The 26,733-nt window shown below is 43.5% G+C and overlaps 1 protein-coding gene and 1 non-coding gene across 2 annotated transcripts in view; both read left to right on the top strand.

Annotated features, from left to right (window-relative positions):
* The window catches only part of SERTAD2 (SERTA domain containing 2), a 175,030-nt gene that overhangs the window by 37,120 nt on the left and 111,177 nt on the right, over window positions 1-26,733 (top strand). The window lies entirely within an intron of this gene.
* On the top strand, window positions 12,930-13,032 carry LOC128341346 (U6 spliceosomal RNA). Its single transcript, XR_008314361.1, has one exon. It is a non-coding gene; the product is annotated as a U6 spliceosomal RNA (small nuclear RNA).

The raw sequence follows: 26,733 nt of genomic DNA, 5'->3' as shown, positions 1-26,733 counted from the left end.
AGGCGGCACTTGCTGTTTGTGGTTGATTTTTTGACTTTTGCTCTTATTGCATTTGTTCTTAGTGCTTGTTCTTGTGCAGCCAGTATTAGACCCTCTGTTTCTTTCTTCAAGTTGCCATTCTTAAGCCATTGCCAGGTCTTGGTGATGTTTGATTTTCCAGTTATATTGTACAAATATTGACCATGCAGTGGCTTATTTTTCCATTTTTCTGCTCGGTTCTTGACTTATTATTTCTTGTAGGCCTGCTTTCTTTCATTGGTGTTGAATAGTTTCACGTTATTGACCATTTGAAGTGCATCTTCTTCACTGACCTTTATATATTCTTCAAGGCCTCTTTTCTCCTCCTCTACTGTTTGATGGACTTGCAGCATTCCTCTTCCACCTGAGCTTCAAGGAGATATAGCCTACCTACATCACTGTGGGGGTGCAGAGAATGATTGATGGTCATGATTTTCCTGGTCTTACAATCTAGCGCCTCTAGCTCTGCCTGGGTCCAGTCTATTATTCCTGCAGTGTATCTGATAACAGGTATAGCCCAGGTGTTTATGGCTTGTATGGTGTTCCCGCCATTGAGTTTGGACTTGAGGATTTTTCTAACTCTCCTGATGTATTCACTTCCAACTTTTCTTTTAACTTCAGTGTGTGCGATGTTATCAGCCTGGAGAATGCCCAAATATTTATAATGTTCTTTCTCTTCCAGGTTCTTGATCTTGCTTCCATTGGGCAGTTCTATTCCTTCTGTTTTTGTTATTTTCCCTCTGTTCATTATTAATGCAGCACACTTGTCTAGTCCAAACTCCATTGCTATATCACTACTGAATATATGGACAGTGTTTATCAGTGATTCGATTTCTGACTGGGACTTTCCATACAACTTCAGATCGTCCATGTACAGCAGATGGTTGATTTTACTTGATGTTTTAGATGTTTGGTATCCGAGGCCTGTTTTGTTTAGTATTTGTGAAAGTGGAGTCATGGCGATTACAAACAACAGAGGGGATAGTGAGTCCCCTTGGAAAATGCCTCTTCTAATGCTAACCTGTCCAAGTGTCTCGCCATTGATTGTTAACTGTGTACTCCACATGCTCATTGGTTTTTTTAAATAAATATCTGAATGTTTTTGCTGACACCAGTTGTTTCTAAACATTTTAGTATCCATGTGTGAGGCAGTGAATCGAAGGCTTTCTTGTAGTCAATCCATGCAACACTTAGATTTGTTTTTCTTCTCTTGCAATTTTCTAAAATCATTTTGTCAATCAGCAGCTGGTCTTTTGTGCCTCTGGTGTTCGGGCAATTTCCTTTCTGTTCAACTGGAAGCTGTTTGTTAGTTAATAAGTGTTGCATTACTTCATCTGCTATTATTCCAGTTAATAATTTGAATATGGTTGGCAGGCAGGTTATCGGATTATTATTATTATTATTTCAATTTTTATACCACCTTTCGAAATATGGCTGCCACACCCAGGATGCTTGAAGGACTGCCTCCTTCCACACAAACTTGCTTATGCATTTATCATTGGTAAAGACCCTTTTAGGTGATCTCCCACCATCAGAATTGAAGCTAGCTGGGGCAAGCTGGAGGGTGTTCTCCGTGGTAGTGCCAGGAAGTGGAATCCTTGCCTTGGGAGATCTGCTCAGCTCTCTCTTATTGTGTTTAGGTACCAGGTGGAAGATCTGCCTGTTTCCAGTATCCTTTGGCCTTGCTGTTAAAAGAAAAGTTCTCTCTCCACCTCAGGATTTATTTCTTTACCTGCATTTTCCTGTGTTTTGTGTAGTATTAATGACTTTATTATGCTTTATATGAGTCAAAAGCACTGCCTTGGATCCTTTTGACATAAAGCAGAAAGGGGGGGAATATACATTTTTTTTATAATTAAATAAAATCTCAGAAGCCAGAGGAGGACTGGTCAAATATAGTTTCCAGTAGGCAAGCGTGACAGGGCTCTTGTGTCCTGCCTGGCTCCTTTGCCTCCCTCCTTGATTAGCTGAAGTTGAATGAATTATGCAAAGTGAAGGGGAAATATGCAGTTTTGTTTCATTTTGTATAATGTATACAGGGCACAGAATTTTTTTTTAATGCCAGTGTGTGCATATGCCACTGATTACTGTCTAATTAGTAGTGATCAGTAATGCCCTCCAGTGTTTAACAATATTAGCTTGTTTTAATGGAACATGTGGTTCATAGTATGATAAGGAAACAAACAAAGGGAAAGGCAAGTGCCTAGGGACTCATGGAATTTCAGAAGTATTACGAATTTCTCATCCTACAATTTAGAAAGCTGGTGTGCTAATCTGACCTCAAAATGTGTGTAACTTCATTTGTCAGATTTTGGTGCACTCTAGCAAAGTGGAGACTGAAGTAAGGAGAGCAGTGTTGAGCATGCCCTCTGGAAGTTTTTCACCCCCAGCTTTTAGTTCGCATCTCCTCCGGAATGGAGGTGTGCATTCACATATTGGCCAAATTTACCCTGAAGTCCCTGCGAGCTATCGGGGAGCACTTCACACACGATTCGGGGTTTTCATTGCATGTTAGTGTAGCCCAATTTTATATCCGTGGTAAAACAATCCACTTTTTGCATCGGGTTGGGTTTTTTTGTCAACTTCGAACTTGCATGAAACCCGTGGTAAAGCCTGCTGTCTGGGAAGGCTCATGATGATAGAAAATGGGTAGATATGCATTCACTCTACACTAGCAACTTGTATACCAAGTGGGAAAATATGTCACATATCTATTAAATAGGTATGGGTAGAGAGTATGCTTAATACAAAGTAAGAGATCAAATTCCCTCCTGTGGAACAGTACCAATGGTGTTTGGATTGTAAAGTTAGGGAAGCACCCGCTTGCTCCTACTTTTAAGCCACAATAGTTCTACTTCAGAATTATTAACAGCTGGTTTTCCTTATAACCAACCGCAGCCAATGAAACTGTTTGTTTGCAATTGTCTGGCTTGTACACTGAAAGCATGCTTGCATTAGGAACCTAACAGTATTCAAATGCCAAAATCAACACTTTAAAATGAATGGTTTGTAAACCTGTTGTGCTGGTAACAGTGGGAGAGTCAAAACTAACTTTTTAAAAAAAAAAAATCACTCTATTTCATGAAAATAAAGACCAATTATGGTAAAATGAAAGTTGCCAAAGCTCTCTACACCTTTCTTGCCTGTTTAAATGTAAATATGGATGGCTCACTTTAAATCATTCTCATTGCTCTATTATACAATATGTCTCATTGAGCTGTATAATACAGCATTTGCTGTCTAACATGTGACATGGTGGCTAATGTGTCTTGCTAGGATCATGAAGCCCAGATACCAGTAATGAAGTGAGCAGCCTGTTTGCTTACTGGAGAGGAAATCCCACTGCTTTGAAAGGGTGCTACTTCCAAGTAAGTGGGCTGTGGACACAAAGTTATAGCTAGAAGTACAACTGCAATTCATTGTTGTTGTTTTTAATTAATACTTGTGCCTTTTGTACTATCCTTGTACTTGCAAAATAAATTTGGTTTTCTGCACAACTCCTAATGCATCTCTGGCACTAAACGTGAGGAGATGATAGTACAAGGCAGGCAGGGCTTGTCCAACACTTCTGTTTGTAGAAGAGAGTTAAGATTTAGGAAGCCTCATTGTTCGTCTGCAGAATTCACCAGCAATATTTGCTGTCAAAACACTTAGTTATTGTGCTATAGAGAAAGCAGTCGCTTGTCTTACAAATGCTGCAGGCTAGTGGTTAGATCTTTGGTGTCTTACAGTGAAGTGAGGATTAATGTGAATGAGCCATTCATATCTGATTTATTATAGGCTTTTTTAAACAGTCATTTAGAGTAACATCTCAATTATTTTTTTCATGTCAACAACCAAGTCCCTGGTACTTTGACTTCTAGGCATTCCATTCCGGTATAATGTTGTGGCTGCCACGTTTTCTGCAGCCCAAGTTTGCCATTTGTCAGGCATTGTATTCCAGGAGTGCTGTTTTCCTGACTTCAACCTATTTAAGGTCATGTGTATGGATGGAGAAAAGGGCATTTTGATTTCTCAAGTCAGGCACACAAGTCTACGTGGCATGGCTGGCACCATTCTCCTCCACACTGCCACCAGCCTTTAAAAAAAAAAATTGTTTGACCAAGTCATACAATATTACTATTATTAATATTGATATATTATTATTAATGTCAACATTGTTTTAAAATATTGTGTTAACTTTTTAAATTGTTGTAATGTGTTAACTTTTTGCTATCACTTATATTTTAACTGTTTTAATTTTTCTGTTTTTTGTTGTAAACCTCACAGAGACATAAGTTTTGGGCAGTATTAAAATATGTTAAATAAATAAATAAATAAATAAATAATAAAAGTCTTCATCTAAGAATGCTTTGAAGGGCAAACTCTGTAGGGTTTGTTCATCATATGATTTATTTGGATGGCTTCTGTTTAATCGCAGAGACATCTGTGAATGGAAGCTGCTGCTATGGTTAGCCATAGGCATTGTGGCACTCTAGGCGGCATGTTAGAATGGTGCCCATCTTCATTTTCATGCATATATCCTTGGTACAAATATTATTGTGCACATCTGTGCTTCTTGCCAGACACCCATCTGCTGCCACTAGGATCCCTTGCTGGTTGGCTGATCCATCCTTGCCTCCCATATAACAGGCTAGGAAAGAGGTGGATACTGGAAGGACAAGCTTGTTTTGTTTTATGCTCTTGGGTTTGTTTATGGGTCTTGTTGATCTCTCAACTGTAACTTTTAAATAGGTTGGTGTAAACTACTTTGAATTTGGGGGGGGCAGGGGGAGAAACGGCATACATGTGTTAAAAATAAAACTAGTGGGCCCGGGTGCAGAGCACCTGTATCTCTAGTTGGACCCAGCCGTCCCCCCACCATGCTGCCACCATCTCACCCCGGGGAGCCAGGGCCAGGCCGTCCCTCTGCCGCCTCCTTCCGCCTTGCTATCCTCCTCCTCGGAGTGGCGGGGCTTCACCCACTGCCCGCCCTCCTCCCGCTGCCCATCCTCCTCCCGCCCTCCTCCTCAGGGCGGCGGGGCTTTGCCGCCACCCCAACTGCCTCCCAACTGGTTCCTGGTGCATGCTCCTCCCTCCTGCCCTTGCATGTGTCACCCCCTCTGGGCCCACCATTGGACGTGGCTGCAGCGGGGGCAGGGTTTGCCACATCCCCACGCATATAAACCCTCTACAGGAATTAATTATATAGATAGAGCTGATTTCCATCTGCTCTTGCTACTGCAAACATGCTGTTCTCTGCAAAATACTGACTGAAGCAACTTCCTACAGTTGTCTGATGGTAAGACTGACATTGAATGCTGCCAGTGTCACTTCAGGGACCTAATTTGCGTTGAGGGACTAGGACAATGCCATTTCACAGACAGGGGAACTTTTCCTCTTCCTATTAACTAGAATTCACAATATTTCTAGTAAACAAAAGAGTACTGTGTACTACTTGCAATATAGAGATGGCACAGTCCTTTCCAAAAGATATAAAACTTCCCCGAGTTTTAACAGTGAATGGAACCAGTTGTTAATGGAACTGCCCTAGGGTGTTTGATCAGCACCCCAATGTTTGGGCTTTGTGGGTCAGTTCCATGTCAGTTTTAAATTGTCCAAATGTTTGGACTCAAGAAATGACTGGATGGAGACAAGGTTATAGTGTCAAATATATATATGGTAGGGGGAGGGTACAGAAAAGAGAATTTTGTGGTTAAAGCAATATTACTATCAAAAATATACTGTATTTAACTGCAATGAGGCATTTTAGCTTAGAGTCCTAATTGTGTAAGTTCCCAGGGAGGCAAGAGAAAGAGGCTTTAGAGAAGGAGGGGGATGGATTTAAGAAAGGGGAACAGAGATAGATTTTGGGGTCTAATGAGGAATGAAGGCTCATATCACCTGATCTGGAGGATGAGACCTCAGGGCTTTTGGAATAATTGCAGAATCTGACTCCTCAGGGACAGCTGGTCAGAGGCAGGAAGTTTGGAGGGCTTAGTAGTTGGAGGCGACTCCAGGAGGGTGCTTCCTCCTTGGACCCAGCTTCCCAGGTTGGTGAGAGAGACTGGGGAGATCAGGCTAGGCAAGAAAGCCGATCTGGAAAATGACACAAAATACTGAACACCACCTTGCGTGGTGGCCGGTAGACAGCAAATCGTCCAAAGAGCTGCTGGAGTGGAGTCCCAAATGAGGGGCACAAGGGACCCGATGGAGCCCCAAGAGCATACGAGGGAGTTGTGATAAGAGTGCATAGACTGTGAGGAAGGGGATCTGCATAATATAATCTCTATTTTTGATGGGTGCATCTCTTGGGTTCCTTGCTTGCTCAACCTACTTGATCGGGGGAGATTTACCTTTGCATACTTATCTATCTCTTCCTGCTGAGCCAGTTGGCACATTAGCTCACTGCTATCTTTTTGTGTAAGGAGGAAGAAAGCCAGGACAGTTCATCCTGAGTGCAGGATGGCCTTGACAGAGAGTTAACTCACTTTGAGTTACTTCTAGGGTCTACTTAGGGGGTTCCCATATAGGGAAGGCATGCATCTGCTCCCCATTCCAGTTTGCTCTGTTGTAGCCAAATCTAGGGGCAACTAGCCCATTTGCCACTAAGTGACCTGCCCTGTGTACAAACGGAGGGCTCACAATTGCTTTGAGGCTCCTGAGCATATACAGAGAGAGATCTCCAAGCCTGGAGATTTGAACATAAGCAGGGAGGCTTCTGGGAGCCTGACTGAAAAGCTTTGCTAGCAGCACAGTGGAAACATGTTCCTGTTGACAGAAAGTGAAAATTGGAATTTCCTTATGGCTATGATAAAGTGTGTCTCATTATCTGTACAGAACCATTTACTACAGACAAAATGGCTTATACAACCACACTAAAAATTAGTCGCCAATCTAAACAAATGAATTGCTGCAAATCTACATGATTTTCCTTTCTGAAAAGATGCATATTTGCCCCCCCCCCAACCAACCTGTTAAACTTACTTATTTTAAATGGTTTCATGAATATCTGGATCACATGTCAATATGTTATCTTCTGATGCATTTTTCAGGATTACCCATCATATGGGCTCAGGTCAATTCCTTCACAAGACTGGTTTAGAATGAGCAACTTTTAAACAAGTTGTTCTTGTAAGAACTAATCTGCCTACTTTCCCTTCACTACCTCTACAACTGGACTAAATTTGGTACAAATTGAGGTCCACAAGTTAAATCTCTTGTGCCTCAAATGTTCACATGTCTGCCATCTTGGATTGGGGTGGATGACATAATTACAAACTACCCCACTGAGCTGTCCCTGTGTTAGGGATGTGCATGGAATGGGGTGTGTGTGTGTGTTACCTTTTAAGTAGCAAAGAGGGTGCCCTTAACCCCTGCCACATTTTCCCCACCCTTGCTGCCCAAGTGTGCATTGGACTGGAAGTGCCCAGTGCTAGTGTGTGTGCGATGTGTGCATGTGCACCAGGGTGGCAAGGAGGTACACTGCTACCCCTAATCATAGAGCCAGTGGGTGGGGAGAGAGTATCTTCTCTGCTCCTTAAGGTAACCCCTGCCGTTGAACTAGCCAAAATGCTGGACCTTCAAACCGGTTCAGAGGTCTGTAAAAGGGCCCCTGAACTGGTTTGTGCACATCCCTGCCCTGTGTCACTCACTACAACTGTACCAAATTTGGTTCAAATAGGTTAGACAGTCTTCAAGTTGGTGCACTTGCACCTCCAAGGTTCATACATCTGCCATCTTGGATCAGGGTGGATGACATTGAGGTGTCCCTGTGTGTCACTGTACCTAATTTGGTTCAAATCAGTTACAGTCCATTTGTGCCTCAAAGGTTCACATTTCATCTACCCCATTCCAAGATGGTGGACATGTGAACCTTTGAGATACAAGTGGACTGTCTAACCTATTTCAACCAAATTTGCTACAGCTGTAGGGGCACATGGGGAAACCTCAATTGTGTGGTTTGTGATGATGTCACCTACCCCAATCCAAGATGGCAGACATCATAACAAATGACACCACTGAGACTTCCCCATGTGCCTCTACAGCTGCAGCAAATTTGGTTCAAATTGGTTAGGCGGTTCACAAGTTGGCCAATTGCACCTCAAACGTTTGTGTCCACTATCTTGAATTGGGGTGGATGACATCATCACAAACTATGCCGTTGAGGTTTCACTATGTGTCGTTACAATTGTACCCAATTTGGTTCATATTCAGGTCCAGGCATTGTGAAGTTGATGGCGGTGGGACACACACACAGACGCACAGAATGCCGGGTGATCTCATAAGCATATTGGAAAGTAGGCTAAAAATTGATTGAGGGGTAGAAAAACCCCAATTAGCTGTTTCTTATTGTGCACTGGTCCATGACCGTAATAAAGGACTGACTGACTAGCTGTTTCTTATTCTATACAAAACATTTTTCTCTATATACATCCTTTTTCTCTCCAAGACAAAGATGATCCTGTAAGTTCAGCTGCATTGGAAGAGGCCTGGGGATTGGGATGTATTCCTTAATTCACTTGATTGATATGGAGAAGAATCAGGCCCTTGTTGCCTTTAGGCCTAAGTCCTTGTTGTTTCTAGTCATCATTTAGATGAGAATGGAACCTTCAGCATTCAGATTAACCTTTGCACTGTAGCATAAGCAGTGATCTACTTGCCTGCCTAAACCAGAAGGTTTGCAAGCACTCTGTGGGCTGAATGAATTACACAGTCCACAAAATATTTAATATTTGGAGGAGGCACCCTTGCAAATCTGAAGGCTTGTATTCTCAGTGTGAAACCACCACATGTCAACTTTGTACTCTGTGTGTGAACTAGTTGTTTCTGCATTTATACTCTGCTTCATGGCCAAAAAAGACCCCTAAAGTAATTTTCAACAAAATATGATGAGGCATACAACACAGAACAAGGAAAATAAAACAGCATCATGAAGCAGGCAGTTCCAGAAAAACTGTTGGGTCCTAAAAGCCTCCCTGAAAAGGAAGATCTTGATCAGCCTTCTTAATGGAGGAAGGGAACTAGCCAGCAGTTTGCTAACAGTCAACCTTTGGTTACAGAGCTCCATTAAAAAACAGTTTGTACCAGCTTCAAAATGCAAATGCCATGAGGCAAGAATGGACAAAAGAAGTGGTCTGCCCCACAATGCCCTTTAGTTGTCAGCAACTAGCCAATTGTTATAAAGTTGTAGGTGACCCTCTTGCTCTATTAAAAGAAACAACCAAAGTAATGCTTTTCTTAGGGCCAACCAAAATCCCAATCATATGGGGAGCTTTTGAGTTCAACAGAACTCTTCAGCAGCTGGAAAATAAACAAAATGAGATGGGAAGCGGGACATGCTGGAAGTGTTCCAGCAGCCTACAATTTGTAAGATATGGGCACTAAAAGTTTGGATCAGCCTATGAAAGGTATAATGTGATTCATTATACAGTTTCTATACGTGCATAGAACTGCTTAGATAAAGGAAGCAAAAAATCACTGTGCCCCATATCTCAGAAAAGTAGAATCTGGAAGTGTACTGAGTCAAGTTGCCAGCGCTTACTTGAAACTCACTTCCAAGGTGAGGAAAACGAAGAGGGACAAGAGCCCTATTCACACACTATGTTCAACATTCATACCATGAGTATTGTATATAGTGTGTACACATAGTTACATTATTTTGAACATAGGTACAGCAGTACCTATTTATCAAGACAAATGTGAAAAGAGACTGCCAAAGACCAAGAAACAGAAGAAAGCAAAATGGATGTCAGAACAGACAGTGGAAATTGCCAAGAAGAGGAGAGAAGCCAAAGTCAAGAAAGATAAAGACCACAGGAAGGAACTTAATAGGGAATTTCAGAAAGCTGTTAGAAGAGACAAGGAGCAGTACTACAATAACATCTGTAAAGACTTTGAGAATGGAAATAGACATAGGAAAATAAGGCAAGTTTTCCAAAAGATCTCTGAATTCAGAGGGAGGCTCTAACCTCAAATAAATAAATTCAGAGGGAGGTTCTAACCTCAAATAAGTATGTTAAGGGATGCCAAATGACAGATAGTAACTGATTCAGAGAAGATCAAACAGATGGAAGGAGTATACTGAAAATCTGTACAGCAGGGACGTCAACATCCAAGATGCTCTAGAAGACACTCCCTTCTGGCAAGAACCTCTAGTATGGGAAGATGAAGTTAGATCATTACCAAGTCAGAAGGCTACAGGAATTGATGGAATAGCTATATAAATATGGCAGACAACAGAAGAAGAATCAGTCAAGGCTCTAACCAAACTATATCAGCAAATTTAGAGAATGACACAGTGGCCAACAGATTGGAAGAGGTCAGTCTACATACCCATACCAAAAAAAGGAGGCTTAACAGATTGTGCAAACCATCACACAATATCCTTAATTTCATATGCTAGCAAAATAATACTCAGGATCATCCAACGCCGATTAGAGCCTTACGTGGAAAGGGAAATGCTAGATGTACAAGCTGGTTTCAGAAAAGGCTGAGGAACAAGAGACATTATTGCTGATGCACGCTGGATAATTGAAAAAGCCAAAGAATATCAGAAAAAAGTCAAGTGCTTTATTGACTACAGAAAAGCCTTTGATTGCATTGATCATGTCAAGTTGTGCAATATCATTAGGAAAATGGGTGTCCCAGAACATCTCATTGTTCTCATGAGAAACCTAAACACAGGAAAGCAAGCCACAGTCCAGATGGAACATGGTGAAACAGAAACATGGTTCCAGATCAGCAAAGGAGTAAGGCTGTGTACTTTCTCCTTCTTTATTCAATTTATATGCTGAACATATACTGAGAGAAGCTGGATTGGAAGAAGATGAGTGTGGTTTTAAAGTTGGAGGAAGAAACATCAATAACCTGCACTACGCTGATGACACCACTCTAATAGCTGAGAATGCAGGTGATCTGCAAGCTCTAGTAATGAAAGTCAAGGAGCACAGTGAAAAAATGGGACTACAACTAAACGTAAAGAAGACTAAACTAATAACAATGGGTACAGCAACCAGCCTCAGAATTTATAATGAAGATATTGAAGTAGTAGATAGCTTCTGTCTTTTAGGATCGACCATCAACAGTAAAGGATCCAGCAGTCAAGAAATAGGCCACAGACTAGCACTTGGTAGGGTTGCAATGAGTCCTTGGAAAGGATATTTAGATTCCGTGACATGTCTACACCTACAAAGATTAGAATAGTTGACAATGGTTTTTCCCATGACACTCTATGGGTGCAAAAGCTGGACTTTGAAGAAGCAAGATAGAAAAAGCATTGATGTTTTTGAACTTTGGTGCTGGAGAAAACTTTTGAGGATACCATGGACAGCCAGGAACACAAACAAATGGATCATAGAACAAATTAATCCAGAATTTTCACTCGAGGCACAAATGACCAGGCTCAAACTATCATACATCAGACACATTGTGCAAAGCTCCCTTCAGAAGTCCATAATGCTGGGAAAGGTTTAAGGAAAGAGAAGAGAACAAACATCAGCAAGGTGGATGGACTCAATTATGACAGCAATGAATTCACCACTGAGATGCTGCTGCTTCTCTAACCCCACCTATTGAATCTCCCCAAGAACAGAAGTCCTGATCCTGTTGTCCAGGAAGTGAGTGATCAGTTAGCTCAGACCAGTCCTCTGAAAGATGCCCTGAGCCATTTTCATCTGTGTTATCTTTAGTCCTGTAGGATTGTTCTAGCACATTACCCTGTCCTTAAGTATCCTGTCCAGTCACAGAAAATATACACTTTCATTAGCCTGATTTTATGCATTTGATTGGACTTCTTGGTCAAAGATCAGAAATCAAGGAAATTGAAACAGATAAACTTTGAGAGCAGGAGATTGCTTCTTGCAACTCAAACAGGCATGTATGTTAATCTGACAACCCGATAAATTGCTGAAGTTGCATTACACACAGGCCCATTTCCTACTAAGCGGCTTATTTGTAACTAAATAAAAATGAACAGGTGTGCATGCATGCAGTGTGCTTTTTAAAAGTTTTTTTTGTGCAACAAATTTTAAGTCTGCTATATAGTCACATGGATGTGAATCCTGTTGTAATTCTGTGTTTTAATAAATGCAGAGAAGGGTATTTTTGTTTTGTTTTTAAAGAGACTGCTTTCAAAGTAGGACTGTGTCATTCCAACAGCAATATGAAATAATTGGGGGCAGGGGGGTGGGGCGCGGTGCCTTGGAATCCCATGTCAACAAAGAAAACCAGTTGCTACCTCCTCCATACTTCCGTCTCTCTCCCTGCTCCCCCACCCCTGCCCCTTTTCTGTGAGTGTGGAATAAAAGGCAGTAGCAGCTGCCAGCCAAAGCCACTTCTTCTTTTTCAAAGCTTCCTTCCTGCAGTACTAGTTGTAGTGACAGGGCCCTGCTGAGGGAGCCAGAAGCAGCAGATGCAGTAGGCCAAGTGGAGGGTGGGGCTTTGCTGACCGAAAGCCTTCAGCACACTTGGGCCTGTGATAACAACAGGACACAGCAGTAGTGGCTCTCTTTATTTTCTTGTTTGGGGAAAGGGGAAGCAATACACTTGAAGGCCAGGATGCAAAATTACACCTCGTGATTCAGACTATTTTTGTTCTTGTCACTGGCTACAAACCCGAGAGGAGATTAAAAAAAGAACACGTGTGTGTGTGTGAGTGTGATTGTGTGCGCACACACGCGCTCTCACTTGTGCATATGTTTGGGTTTTTTAATGAAAGGTTGGTTTTACTTCAACATGTGGCGTGTGTGTGTGTGTGTGTGTGTGAGAGAGAGAGAGAGAGAGAGAGAGAGAGAGAGAGAGAGAGAGAGAGAGAGAGAGTAAGCTGTTTCCAGCTGTCGGTTTGCTTCCTTGTGACTCTTAAAGAAAAAGTAAAGGTGGCGGGAGCGGGCGGGGGGGGGGGGACTACGTGATTTTGAGTTGTAAATACAAATCTACTAAAATTGGCAGCACATATACTAAAATGGGAACGATTCAGAGATAGCATGACCCCTGCACAAGGATGACATGCAAATTCGTAAAGCGTTCCATCAAGTGTGGGCTGGGACATCTGCAAAGCTGTCAGTGAGGATGCTCTTGTTCACTTAGTTTATCTAAACTTTGTATTGATATTGTCCTATTGATACTGTCGTCAACTTCCTTTCCTTTCTTAAAGCCCTTAAACAACGGATGTGACTACTGATAAAGCTGCACAGGGACTCAGTCTGAATTAGGTGTTTAACTTTTCCCCCCCTGTGCCATTTTCCCACTGACACACACACCTCCCCGCCCTCTGCTGTGCATCTCTAGTGGGCTCCTCACAAAAACATCCCCTTCCTCTGCACTGCAGTCCCAGTTCTAGATGAGGCACCTGCCCAACTGCTGCTTTAAAGAAGAAGAATAAACCCGAACTAGACACATCTTTTAAACATCACACCTCGCTTAGCCATTCATTATGCAGTCGTGGAGGCTGTTCTGTTGAAAGGGAAATTCCTGTCTGTGTGTGATATTCTGCCACAGATAGTGGTTTTAATATTAAAATCGCCTTCTCTGAAACTGACAAATGATATTGGAATTTTGAAAAGAAAGGAGGTTCTACCAATTTTAGGAACACGGAACTGGTTCGGACAATAGGTCTGCCAGCCCGTCCACGTGGGGGTGTGGGTGCACATGTCTCCCTCCTGTCCACCTTGTGTGCCATCCTGTTCCTGTATCCTTGCTTGGGGAACAGTTTGGATCCACAGCCCAGAAATGCAGCAGTGGGGTGTGGTGCACACTGGGCCGGGGAGGAATGTGTGCAGCCACAGCCACACTCCTCCCGCACATGATGCAGAAGGGTGAGCGGGTATAAAGTTTGAACCAGCCCATTATTAAATGCTACATGAGGGCAGCACAAGTGTGGAGATATCCTACTCTTGAGACTGGCACAGTGAAATTGCCTTTTGGTGACTTTCTCACACTTGAGCTTTCTAATGCAGTCATCACCCCTTGGTTCACTGGCCTACTAGTGGGTTGTGTGCCCCCAACCAAAAGTAGGGCAGCACTACCACCACCACCACTTAACTTCTTTTGTAGGGGAAAGAAGGGGTGGAAATGGAGGGCAAATGAGAAGGAGCAAGAGGGGCAGATTTTTAAAAAAAGTTAAAAGTGGGGTCGTATGTCAGGGTTAAAGGTGCCTCCCTGATCCGAAAGGCTGAAGGCTACTGCTTCTGTCATTGGACTCTGCTCACAGTATTGCTGTCACATGGTAAAAAGTTATCAATTAGGCCAGGGGTGGCCAGTCCAAGCCGCTCCAGCTGCTGTTGGACTACAGCTCCCACCATATGCAGCTGTAACCTTTTGCTCTTGGGCGTGATGGGAGTTGTAATCCAACAACAACTGGAGAGCTGACCAGCTCTGAACTAGCTTTCAAGAACATGGAATGGGCTTGGAAGTCATGAGATTTGAGACACATTAAATGTGAGGCTGGGACGGACTCCTGTAAATGTTTCCAGGTTCATTATTGCAGTCAAGTAGGCCTGAACTCTTGTTTTCTGAAAGAGAAGAGAGGGGTTCTCTTTTTTCTAAAACAGATGGATGCTATATCATAACAAAATGGTCTGTATCAAACAAAATGCAACTAAAGGGGGGGAGGGGGTTGGTTGTGTCTGATCCCAGGATTTTGGCGGAGAATACTGTTTCTAATAAGGTTTAAAACCATCCAAAATGTAAATTGAATAGCACATGATGTCCATTCTGGCCAAAAGCTTAATCCTTAGTAATCAAGATAACATTCAAACCACTCCCACAGCTTTACAGTGCTGAGCTTTGGTTCTGGGTCTTTTCAGATGACAGTAAACTATGGGTTGTGAAAAGCTTTTATGCAAATTCTTAGTGTAAGTTTACTCACACCCACACATGCCTGCAGGCTTCTACTCTCCTCCTCAGTAAGAACTCATTCTGTGTTCAGATGCCCAGTAGGGACCTCACATAATTTTCACCACACCATCTGCCAACCCATTCTTGCTTTCCAAGAAGAACCAAGTAGAACTACTTTTCACCAGAAATGTAGTAATGCAGAAGGGATCGGTTTTTCTTGGAAAGCAAGAGTGAATCGACTGGTGGTGTTGTGAAAACTGTGCAAGGTCCCTTCTGAGTGTCTGAACAGAGCAGGAGTTCTTGCTAGGAAGGAGGATGGAAGCCTTCAGGAATGTGTGTATGGGTGGTGAGTAAACTCATGCTTAGAACTTGCATGAAAGCTTTGCCCGTCCGATAGCTTAGCACCATCTGGAAGGATCTCAAGTACAATTTGCCACAGCTATGGAAGAACTGCTGGTACCATTTCCCTAAGCAACTGGGGTTTTCCTTGGAGGTTTTTCCTCCTGGGTCTGGCCTAGTTTGATCTAGGAACCAACTAGTTCTCGGCTCAGGGTGGCATGGCTGAAGGCCATAAAAACATGAGGCTTGATGTTTGATTCTTTTCACAGGGGCAAGGTATGCTCTCTCAAATTCTGCTGTGCTTTTCATCTATTAATAGTAAAGCATTTATTTTGGCAATGGGTGGTTTTTAAGTGACTAAGAGAGGAGCCAAATTGACTGGCTGCTGTGGAAACTGAAGATCTCTGTTTCTCTGAAGAATAGTGTGAGACATGAATAGAAGGCATACAGACTCTCCTGGGCCACCCTCCACCCCTTCCATCTCCAACCTACTTCAAGCTCAAACTGGAGTGACCACATCCTAGAGATTTGGGATAATTTCAGGTCTTCCACTCATAATGAAATTAGTCCAGGTTCAAGCAAGTTTAGATTTAATCTCACTTGAAAATCCCCGAAGAGTCTCTCTCTCTCTCTTTTTTAAAGGCAGCATTCTAGTTTAGTTCCAGTTACTATTGTTAAGTCTTGCAGTAAGTAACAATCTGGTGCAGTGGATGCACAGAGTCAAATACTAATGGTAGCTCTAAAAAGAATGAAATCTCTGTGAGATGAAGTGATGGTTGCCTTGGCTACTCGGTCTTCAAAAACCAAGAGCTCCATGAAGTACCAATTCCATTGCAAATGCTTATGAGTCTCATTCCTAGGGGAAAGTAATTGCATGATTTTAGTGAGATAAAACTTGCAGATGTTTCCTGACATGCACCTTTGCCTTGGTTGGTGCCCCTTCCCATTTTGACCCCCCACCCCCATAACAATGCTACCATCCCTCCCCCTGTCCCCAAACAGCTGATTTTAAACCTAAGTTTCTCAGTGGCTACTAGTCATTATTATGGCTTGATGTTACCTCCAGGTTTACAGGTATTGGGACTTGCAGGGCCAGGCAGTGTGAGGACTCACCAGTGGAGCTAGGCAGAAGTTGAGGTCAGGTTACATGCAAGGATCAGAAACCAGGAAGTCAGGTCTACACAGGAGAAATGGGAGATTGGGTCTAGTCAAGTTAAGGTCAGGAGTTAAGAAATCAGGTCTATATGGGAGCAGGCAGGTCAAGTCAGTCAAAGCCAGATCAGGGCTACACAGGAACAGGGCAAGGGACAGACTACAAGCTTCGGCAATTATGTTGCTGCAGCAAGGACCTACAGCAGACTGAGCCCTTTTCAAGTGAAGTGAACCCTGGCCACGTCCCTTGATCTGGAGTGTGGCCACGCCTTATTCCTCAGTCACTGGCTGCAGCGTAGCTGAGGCATGGCTGCAGCTTCTTCCTCTGAGCTGCAGGAGGAAGAGGGCAAAGGGGAGGTTCCAGAGGCACAGGGGCCCCCAAGTTCTAGAGTGGGGGGTTCTCATGTCCCACTTCTGCAGCCAGGGCTTTGAATTCTGTCTTGGGCTCGGGGTCTGTCTTGGCTGATGGTTGGTCAGGCTCAGGGTCTGTGACAGATGAGGGGTGGACAGGTTCAGGGTCCATCTCAGATCAGGAAGAGTCAGGCTTGGGAATCATGACAACAGGCAGTGTGCCGCTGAACACTGGGGAGTTGCTAGAGAGCAATAGTGGGAGGGAATGCTGCCTTCATCTCCTGCTTGAAGATTTTGCTGAGGCATCTGGTCAAGTGCTGTGGGAAATAGTGGATAGGCCTTTGGTCTGACCCAGTCAGATTCTTCCGTTCTCCCCAAATGTGCCATGGAGATGTTGACATGAAGCTTTACATTCAAACAAGTTGTTCCATACATACATTCTGAAGCATGTAGTTCCATGGGGGGGGGGTCTTATGTGATCCTTGAATGTTTGAGTTCTAGAAGAGACACTGCCCTTTGTCTCTTTTATAGCTCAAGTTACTCCTGATGAAGGCATTACTATCTCCAGCACTCTTACAGTTCTACAAGAAGTGCTGTATAACATCTCAGTATTCATCTGCCTTCTACGATAATTCATGATAAACTTTTCTCCCCAAGTATTCACAAGGCTAGACAAAACCATGGTTCGGTAAGGATTCTGGACATAGTACCTTCCATTAGGGCCACTTCACTCATTACACTTCCCCCCCCCCTTTGGTACCTCAAGCTGGTACTTCAGCTATACTTGCAGTGCAACAATTGAAGGTACATATTAGGCTTGTGCACGAACCAAGGTTCATGCACAGGTTCGGTGCTGCTGGTGGGGGGGGGGGAGGTGAGTGGGACCTTTTAAAGGGGAGTAGAGCAGGTCCTTATCTTCTCTCTGCTGCTTCCTGCTATGATGGCGCTCCTGTGCACTGTGCCAGCATGGAAGCACGTGGCTTCCATGCATGTGCGGATGCCATTTGCGTCTTCAGCATGGTGTTGCTGACTGCACAAATGGTGTCCACGCCTACACAGAGGCCAAGAGTGTGCCGGCACCACACACAGGTTGTTGGGGGAAGCGCCGCAGAATCAGGAAGCTGCATGAGGCAACGGAAAACATGCTCTACTCCTTTTTTAAAGGTCCCTCTCCCCAACACCTGCTGGTGCCAAACCTTGGTTTGTGCATATCCCTAATGCTTATAAGTATAGCTACTGTATCCCCAACAGGAGGTCATAATAACCGCCCAGAGCCTGGATGTGGGGTGGGGGGTGGTGGACTGATTGATTGATTGATTGATTGATTGATTGATTGATTTGCGAAACCTGTGGAGTAGACACTCGATAGCACACTTGGGTGTGAAGTGGTCCTGAAACAGGAGGAGCACAAAGAATGGCAACTCAACTGGATAATGTTCTGCCAGAACCAGTCCTTGATTTTAATCATGCTGTTTTCTTGATCAGTCTACTTATGATTATGCTTTTGAGAACCTTTGGTATGCATGGTGCCAGCATCCAAAATGTTTTAATTAAGTTCCTTCCTCCATTCACACTAGCACAATGTGTGGAACACGTCATTCCTAGTCCAGCTTCCATTTCCTGACTGTGAACTGGGGTGTATTTCTCCATGTGTTGCCACAGCCCATGGCCATGACTTGGGAAATAGCAACATAAAAAATCAAGGAGATAATTAAGCTCATAAAAATAACTAAAATTATACATAGGAGATTTTAATGGAAATGCTATCATGGCATGTGCAGTTAAAAGATAAACATGTTTTGTTTAACTCCATGAATGTGAATACTTTATTATGGTCTTTGACCCAACAACCCTGAACATAGTATATTTGCTATTGGTCAGGTGACTTTTTCTAGAGTTAGCTGAAGATGCTTCTCAGTGACTTTTGATGGCTGGAGTATATCTTCCACGAGTATTGGTGATTATTGGCTGCTGGACTATGACACACCTCACAAGCTTGGGGGCTGGCCTGGAGAAACAGTTGAGAGCTGGCAATGTAGCCACTGCAAGAGAAACACATTTGTATTTTGCAGCTGATTGGAACTAGGAGCCTTGAGAAAGGATGCTCTAAGAAGAGGAACTGAATCTGCTTTACACCTTGCACTGATGGGGATGCTTGTCTTCACCCCCATCCTTAATGCATTCACAGGGGCATAACTGTAATTGGACGAGGTGGGGCAAATGCCCTGGACCCTTTGCGGGGTGGGGCAACAGCTCACTCTTCACCCTCCCCGACTCGTTGGCATGCTGTTGACTCCTGGTTGAAAGTCTTGTCTTGGCTTCAGGAAAGACAAATATTCTCCAGGAGGGAAGTAGGAGGAGTGTGAGTCAGCATCCCTGTTTCCTCCTGGCTGGCTGGCTAGTGAAAGAGAAGGAGAATAAAGCAGTGGGGCCCAGGGACCCATCATCACTGCTTGTCCCAGGGCCCACTCCAAACTTGCTACTCCCCTGTGTGTTCATGTAATTAGTAAACAAATATCCTACAAATACCATGTTTCTCTTTAGTGCTCTTGCTCACAAGTAGCATCTGCCTTTAGAACTTCCCGCTGCTTAGGGAAGTGGGGATTGATCTGTACAAAAAGCATCCCAACAAAATGATGGCCAGGACTTATAATACAATCTTGTCAATTCCACTTTTCTTACCACAATTCCAGTGATATTAACAATGATTTTAAAGCTAATCCCAGTTTTCAGGGTACGAACACCAGTTTTTTTTAATCTATTGGGCAAAGTTTGGTTTTTTAAAAGCTTGAATTATTTACATTTCTCTGCTGTGTTGTATGTTTTATTCTGTTTCCTTGTTGTGCTGGTCATAGACTGTAATAAACCTTGAACTGAACTGAACTACATTTCTCTATGCCCATTTCTTTTAAAATAGTATTTTAAATGATTCTCTACTCCCAAACGTTGGTTGCAGCTTTGCTATAAAACTGTTGTTTGTTGCATTGGGGCATTTGGTTAGTAGTTACCGTACCAATGCAAAGGTATCTGTTCTATTCTTGTGAAAATATTTTCACCTGCCTAGTAGCTGAGTAATTGTATAGGCATGTTAAAACGTGCATGTTTGTTCAGTGAGGCTGCCTGGAATACAGTGTTTCATCTGTAGCCTGCAAGCAGCTACCTCTGCTGGCATGCTGCCCTCTGTTAGAGTTTCAGAAACTAGTCAAAAGAGAAATTCCAGGTGACCCTCGTTATTCGCAGGAGTTCTGTTCTCGCCTATAGGCGCAAATCGAGAGCCAGCGTGGTGTAGTGGTTAGAGTGCTGGACTCGGACCGGGGAGACCCGGGTTCAAATCCCCATTCAGCCATGAGACTTGCTGGGTGATTCTGGGCCAGTCACTTCTCTCTCAGCCTAAGCTACTTCACAGGGTTGTCGTGAGGTGAAACTTAAGTATGTAGTACACCGCTCTGGGCTCCTTGGAGGAAGAGCGGGATATAAATGTAAAAAATAAAAAATAACGAAACCTTGAGTTAATGGGAATTGGGGGGTTAGGTTCCTACACACACACACGGCTAAAAATCAGGGGAAGCATAAGTAAGAGAAAGAAAATACTCTACCTTGCTCTCCAGCAATGCCCCCCCCCCGCGCCAATTCCTCCAAATTTAGTAAAATAAATCTTGGGATTTTATTTTATTTTTGAAAAAGCCACAAAATGGCGCTGTGCTGCCTCCAGACTAGAAAAGACACCAGAAATTACTCCGGAAGTCACTTCAGATGGCCCTGAAACTGTGGATAGACAAAAATTATTATTATTTTACACAGTCAGACAGGTGTTATTGACTGGTTTGTTTTATCCAGACATCGAGTCCTTCCCAAGAACCTGGGATGGCTGAATTTTATTGTCAGTTGTTATAGATATCGTCACAGAATATAGGCTGTTCCCAGTAAAGCTGCTTTTTGTAATTGGCTGATGGTGATTTCTGTGGCCCCTATGGTGTTGAGGTGCTCTTCAAGGTCTTTTGGAACTGTACCCAGGGCGCCAATTACCACTGGGATTATTTTGGTCTTTTTCTGCCACAGCCTTTCAATTTCAATTTGTAGATCTTTGTATTTGGTGATTTTTTCTATTTCTTTTTCTTCTATTCTGCTATCCCCTGGTATTGCTATGTCAATTATTTTCACTTGTTTTTCTTTCTTCTCAACTACAGTTATATCTGGTGAGTGGCAGATGTTTGTCTGTTTGTAGTCGGAAGTCCCATAATATTTTTACATCTTCATTTTCTTCAACTTTTTCAATTTTATGGTCCCACCAATTTTTGGCTACAGGTAGCTTGTATTTTTTGCAGATGTTCCAGTGTATCATCCCTGCTACTTTGTCATGCCATTGTTTGTAGTCAGTCTGTGCAATCTTTTTACAACAGCTGATTAGGTGGTCCACGGTTTCTGCTTCTTTACAAAGGTGGCACTTGCTGTTTGTGGTTGATTTTTTGACTTTTGCTCTTATTGCATTTGTTCTTAGTGCCTGTTCTTGTGCAGCCAGTATTAGACCCTCTGTTTCTTTCTTCAAGTTGCCATTCTTAAGCCATTGCCAGGTCTTGTTGATGTCTGATTTTCCACTTATATTGTGCAAATATTGACCATGTAGGGGCTTATTTTTCCATTTTTCTGCTCGGTTCTTGACTTATTATTTCTTGTAGGCCTGCTTTCTTTCATTGGTGTTGAATAGTTTCACGTTATTGACCATTTGAAGTGCATCTTCTTCACTGTCTTTGATATATTCTTCAAGGCCTCTTTTCTCCTCCTCTACTGTTTGATGGACTTGCAGCATTCCTCTTCCACCTGAGCTGCGAGGGAGGTATAGCCTATCGACATCACTGCGGGGGTGCAGAGCATGATTGATGGTCATGATTTTCCTGGTCTTACGATCTAGCGTCTCTAGCTCTGCCTGGGTCCAGTCTATTATTCCTGCAGTGTATCTGATAACAGGTATAGCCCAGGTGTTTATGGCTTGTATGGTGTTCCCACCATTGAGTTGGACTTGAGGATTTTTCTAACTCTCCTGATGTATTCACTTCCCATTTTTCTTTTAACTTCAGTGTGTGCGATGTTATCAGCCTGGAGAATGCCCAAATATTTGTAATGTTCTTTCTCTTCCAGGTTCTTGATCTTGCTTCCATTGGGCAGTTCTATTCCTTCTGTTTTTGTTATTTTCCCTCTGTTCATTATTAATGCAGCACACTTGTCTAGTCCAAACTATTATTAATTCGATTTCTATACCGCCCTTCCAAAAATGGCTCAGGGCGGTTTACACAGTGAAATAACAGAGAAAAAAACCACCTATTTCTGCACTTGTGGGTATGGAAATCAGGTCTCTAGGATCTTATTGTGGATAAATGAAAGCATGGGTGCTGGAAATGCAGATTACGAGGGCCACCTGTATTAAGTTTTGTAAGTGCTTCAAATGTGCAACATGTATGTTGGCAGGAAGTGTGTTATAAGAGATTAGTATAACTTAAAGTGCATGCTTATTTCTCTTGATCACACAAAAATAATATAAAGGGGGAAATCCGATAGGCTCACCTTTTATAGAACAACCATAAACCTGCCTGTATTGGCCTGCAAGCTAACTTCTGAGTTGTGTTTTGAATTATGGGGCAAAAGATGAATGAAATCCACTGACTCATGCTCTGACACCACCCGCTCTTACCCAAATTATGCCCTGCCTAACAGTAGCTCAGGGGACATCACAAAAGGTGCAGGGGCCAGAGGCCCCCACCCCACACCCACTTCTGGGCAGAAACAATCCAATTTAAAATTAATTTTTTGAGCTAGATAATTTTTGTGCACTATGTTTTCCATTCCTCAACCCTATTTGCTAATAGAAGTAGACGTTGCCTGAAGTCATTTTTCAGACGAAAACCTTTCCTAGGCTTACTGTAACTTAACACTTCACATAATCATTTTATTGCCTTTGTATAATATTGTCCATTTACAAATGGACTGAATAAACATTTAGAGTTTTGACATCTTGCTGAATTGTCCTCTTATCCAGCACAATGCTCTTCTGGTGTTGCTTTTCATAATGTTCATATTTCTGTGCCATCACCTTTCTTTCTAGCACAAACAACCCTTTCCTGTTCCCAGAAAGGCAAACTGGTTCTTGCATTTGGATTAGCAGGAAAAGACTGATATGTGAAAGAAGGACTTGTGGCTATGATGCACTTTGTGAGTGTTAGAGGTGAGACTTCAAGTTCTAGATTTCCCTTGTGAGGAGTCTTTCTCAGTTACCTTCTGCATCACACTGGTAACTTCTGGAATATAGGGCTCCACGGAAGTGGCTACTATGCAGTACCTTCCCGCCTCAGTTCCAGAATATCAAGCTTTCAACCAGTTGTATTCTGTAATGTATTTTCTAATAGAATAAATCCTGATCATTAAGCCCTGATGTTTGTCCAGTCTTGTGAGCCCTGAAAACTGTAAGCTCAGTTCATAGCAATCTGTGCTGCTTGATGGTGTTTCATGCTTTACTCCTGTTTTCCATTGTGCTGGCCAAGCGAGTTTCCTGACTATAGCCTTGACATTCACCAGCCTCCTCATCCTCAACCCAGCCCATTTCCTGGTGGTGGCATCATCATCATCATCATCATCATCATCATCATCACCACCACTTTAAAAAAAAATCCCTTTTAGCGGTAGAATACTTCTGCTGGGGCACTCCACCCTGCAATTAGTCTTCCGGATGCAATGACTGTAGTTTGTGTGTAGTTATGAAGCTCTCCAAACATAATTGCAACTGTGTTTTCTTCCTACTGCATTGTTATTTGAAACTTGTTTTGTGTTTGCACCCATACTCTCGATCTAAGTACGTTAGTGCCTTAATCAAAGTAAGGCATTTTGTTAGCTTATCCCGTCTCCAGTAGCAAGGAACCATCCCAGAGAGCATGAAATGAGTCAACTGGATGAAGCTGCTTCTTGTCCATTTCAAGACTACCCACCTGAATTGCTTTGCCTTGTCAAGTCAGACCAAGATCCATCTAATCCAGCAGTCTCTTTCGAATAGTGGCCAGCCTGATGTCTGTGGGTGGTCACAAATAGGGCAAGAATGTGATGGTCACCCCCTGTTGTTGTGCCTTACAAAGCAGAGAATGGAAAGATGTTTCCTGGCAGCTAGAGTGGCCATGAGTCCCCAAAGCAACTACAGGCAGCTGTGCCTTGAGATCCTCTTTCCAGCCTTCTCCTTGCCCTGTGCTCAGGGTGAGGTGAAAGCTAATGCCACTGCCTCTTCTTCATCCTACTAAGACGACGACGAAGAAAAAATATTTATATACCGCTCTTCAACCAAAGTTCTCAAAGCGGTTTACATAGATATACATAAATAAAAAAGATGGATCTCTGTCCCCAAAGGGCTCACAGTCTAAAAAGAAACATAAGATAGACACCAGCAATGGCCACTGGAGGGATGCTGTGCTGGGGTTGGATAGGGCCAGTTGCTCTCCCCCTGCTCAATAAAGAGAATCACCACTTTTAAAAAGGTGCCTCTTTGCTCAGTTAACAGGGGGAGTTAGCAGGTGTCTCACTGGTTTTTGCTAAAGGGAGCTAGGGTCAATGTCCACAGCTGACTGAGCAAACAGGCACCTTTTTAAAGTGGTGGTTCTCTTTATTTAGCAGGAGGAGAGCAACTTGCCCTCTCAAACCCCCAGCACAGCATCCCTCTAGTGGTGTCTATCTTGTGTTTCTTTTTTTAGATTGTGAGCCCTTTGAGGACAGGGAGCCATTTTTGAAATTTATTTATTTATAAATTGACAAATTTATTTATTTATAAACTTATAAATTTATTTATTTATTTATGTGTGAACCGCTTTGGGGACTTCTGTTGAAAAGCGGCATACAAATCTTTGTCGTATTTGTCATGTGCTTTGATCCCTTTAACAAGAAACAAGCACTGCCCTGCCATGAGTGAGTGTGCAGTGGCAGCGGCCACTGTTCCTGCAGTCAGAGGTACACCTAGGTAATTTTGAAGCCTGGACCTAAAGGCCTTTGGAGGCCCTACTCAGCTGCAAATTAAGCATCATCATGCTCAGCCGGGCGACCACAGAGGATTTGGGGGCCCCCAAGGGCTGTGGAAGTCCAGGGATAAGAATGCCTCTGCAGTGTGGGGTAAGGAGATGTCTCAAAGCGTCCTTTCGCTCTGTGTGTGTGTGTGTGTGTGTGTGTGTGTGTGTGTGCTAACATTGGGAGTCATGTTTTCCATGTAATGCCTTTTGAAGAGATCACAAGAATCAGGGCTATGTTTCAACCAAGGAAATGTGGAACTAATGGTGCCTTTTGTAGCAATGGAATGTAATGGCAGCTTCTTTCAAGTACAAAGCAAGGCAGGTTGCTGTCTCAAGGCCCAGTGATGGACATGTGAGCAGGGGTGGTTGCACACTATACCTCTGCATATGACTTGGCTATCAGTTTCATTATGGATGGAGTTGAAAGTGGTTTCTGTTGCATTATTTAGCACCTGTAAAACTTTGGACAGTCTAGAATAGAGTTTCCCCCAAATTTGATCATTGACAGGAAAACCAATTTATTTCTCTCAATTTAGAGCAGTGATCCTCATAACTTTTCAAGCAGGGGCCACTTGGGCAAAACACCTACAATGTGAGAGCCATTTTCCACTGTGTGCTGACCTCTCTATAGCACTGTACTTTTGTCAGTGCTGGGATGGCCCCTTTTGAGAGAGAGGGAGAGAGAGGAAGGAGCCCTGTCTTAAGACTCTAGGAGGAAAACATTGGGAAGGGCTACACTTCCCAGCACTCTGTACATGCCTTCCAAGATGGTTCAGGGCTCAAGAGAGCTCCATTTCCTTTAAAGGAGCCCCCTCGGTGCTGGGCAAAGTGCAAAGAGAGTGGTAATCTCCACATAGTGCTGGAGGACTGTGCAGAGAATTCAGCTTTGGCCAAATCTTCACACAGCTCAAAAAACCATTGGGGAGCTGCACCTAGGGTTCAAAGGGGCCATCACTGGCTCTCAGGCCATACTATGAAGAACACTGATCTAGAGCAGGGATTCTCAACATTGGGTCCCCAGGTGTTATTGGACTTCAACTCCCATAATCCCCAGCCAAAGGCCACTGTCGCTGGGAATTATGGGAGTTGAAGTCCAATAATATCTGGGGACCCAACATTGAGAATCCCTGATCTAGAGTGTTAGAATCGCCTTTGTCAGTATGTAGAACGGTGTGGTGTGTTTGCTTAATCCATTCCTTGATCCAGGCCAGCTTTGGAATGGTGCTTTAGTTACTTTTATTCCAGTCCTGGAGTAGAGGCAGGCCTAACGAACAGCCAGCAGCAAGAGCACTGAAGGCAGACTGCACTTGCCTCTCTGTAAATAATATCTATCTCATTAAACCATTAATATTCCTGACTCAACTCCTCTGTTTTGTCCTTGCATACCACAACTCTTTTCTCTGGATTCTACAAAGGGCAATTCCTAAGCCCAGTTCTGTAGCCAGAGCCTGAACAGGTTGGGATGAGTGTATGGGTGGATCTGCTCTTGTCATCCACACTGGTGAAGGAACAACAACAAAACCCAGAGGCGTAACTAGGGAAAACGGCGCCCGGGGCAAGCACTGAAATGGCGCCCCCCCGCACCGCGCGCCCCCCTAGGTTTTTCCTCACAAGCGCCCGCCGCCGCCACCAAGCCAGGCCACTGACTGGCCGCCAGGCGCCAGCAAAGCAATGGGGGGGGGCCCGCAGGCGGCGCAGAAGGGACCGCTCGTGGGGAAGGGGGCACCGACGCGCTCCCTTGACTGCTGCAGCACTGCTGCACTGAGCAGGAAACATTTGTATTAACAAATTTTTTTAAAAAAAAATTAAAAATTTGGTCATGGCGGCGCCCCCCATGTGACCAGAAAAGATGGCGCTCGGGGCATGTGCCCCCCCTGCCCCCCCTATAGTTACGCCTCTGACAAAACCTCTTCCTAAACTGGAAAGTGAGTGATGATATCTGTTAACAGAAGAGCCTGAAAGATGGGAAGAGAGCTTGCATGAAACAATGGATTTGAGGTGGTATTCTGGTAACCTGGTTCTCTGC

Source organism: Hemicordylus capensis, chromosome 1 (assembly GCF_027244095.1).
Source record: "Hemicordylus capensis ecotype Gifberg chromosome 1, rHemCap1.1.pri, whole genome shotgun sequence".
NCBI lineage: Eukaryota > Metazoa > Chordata > Lepidosauria > Squamata > Cordylidae > Hemicordylus > Hemicordylus capensis.
The sequence above is the reverse complement of the archived record's forward strand: the minus strand, read 5'-3'. Positions and strand labels throughout refer to the sequence as shown.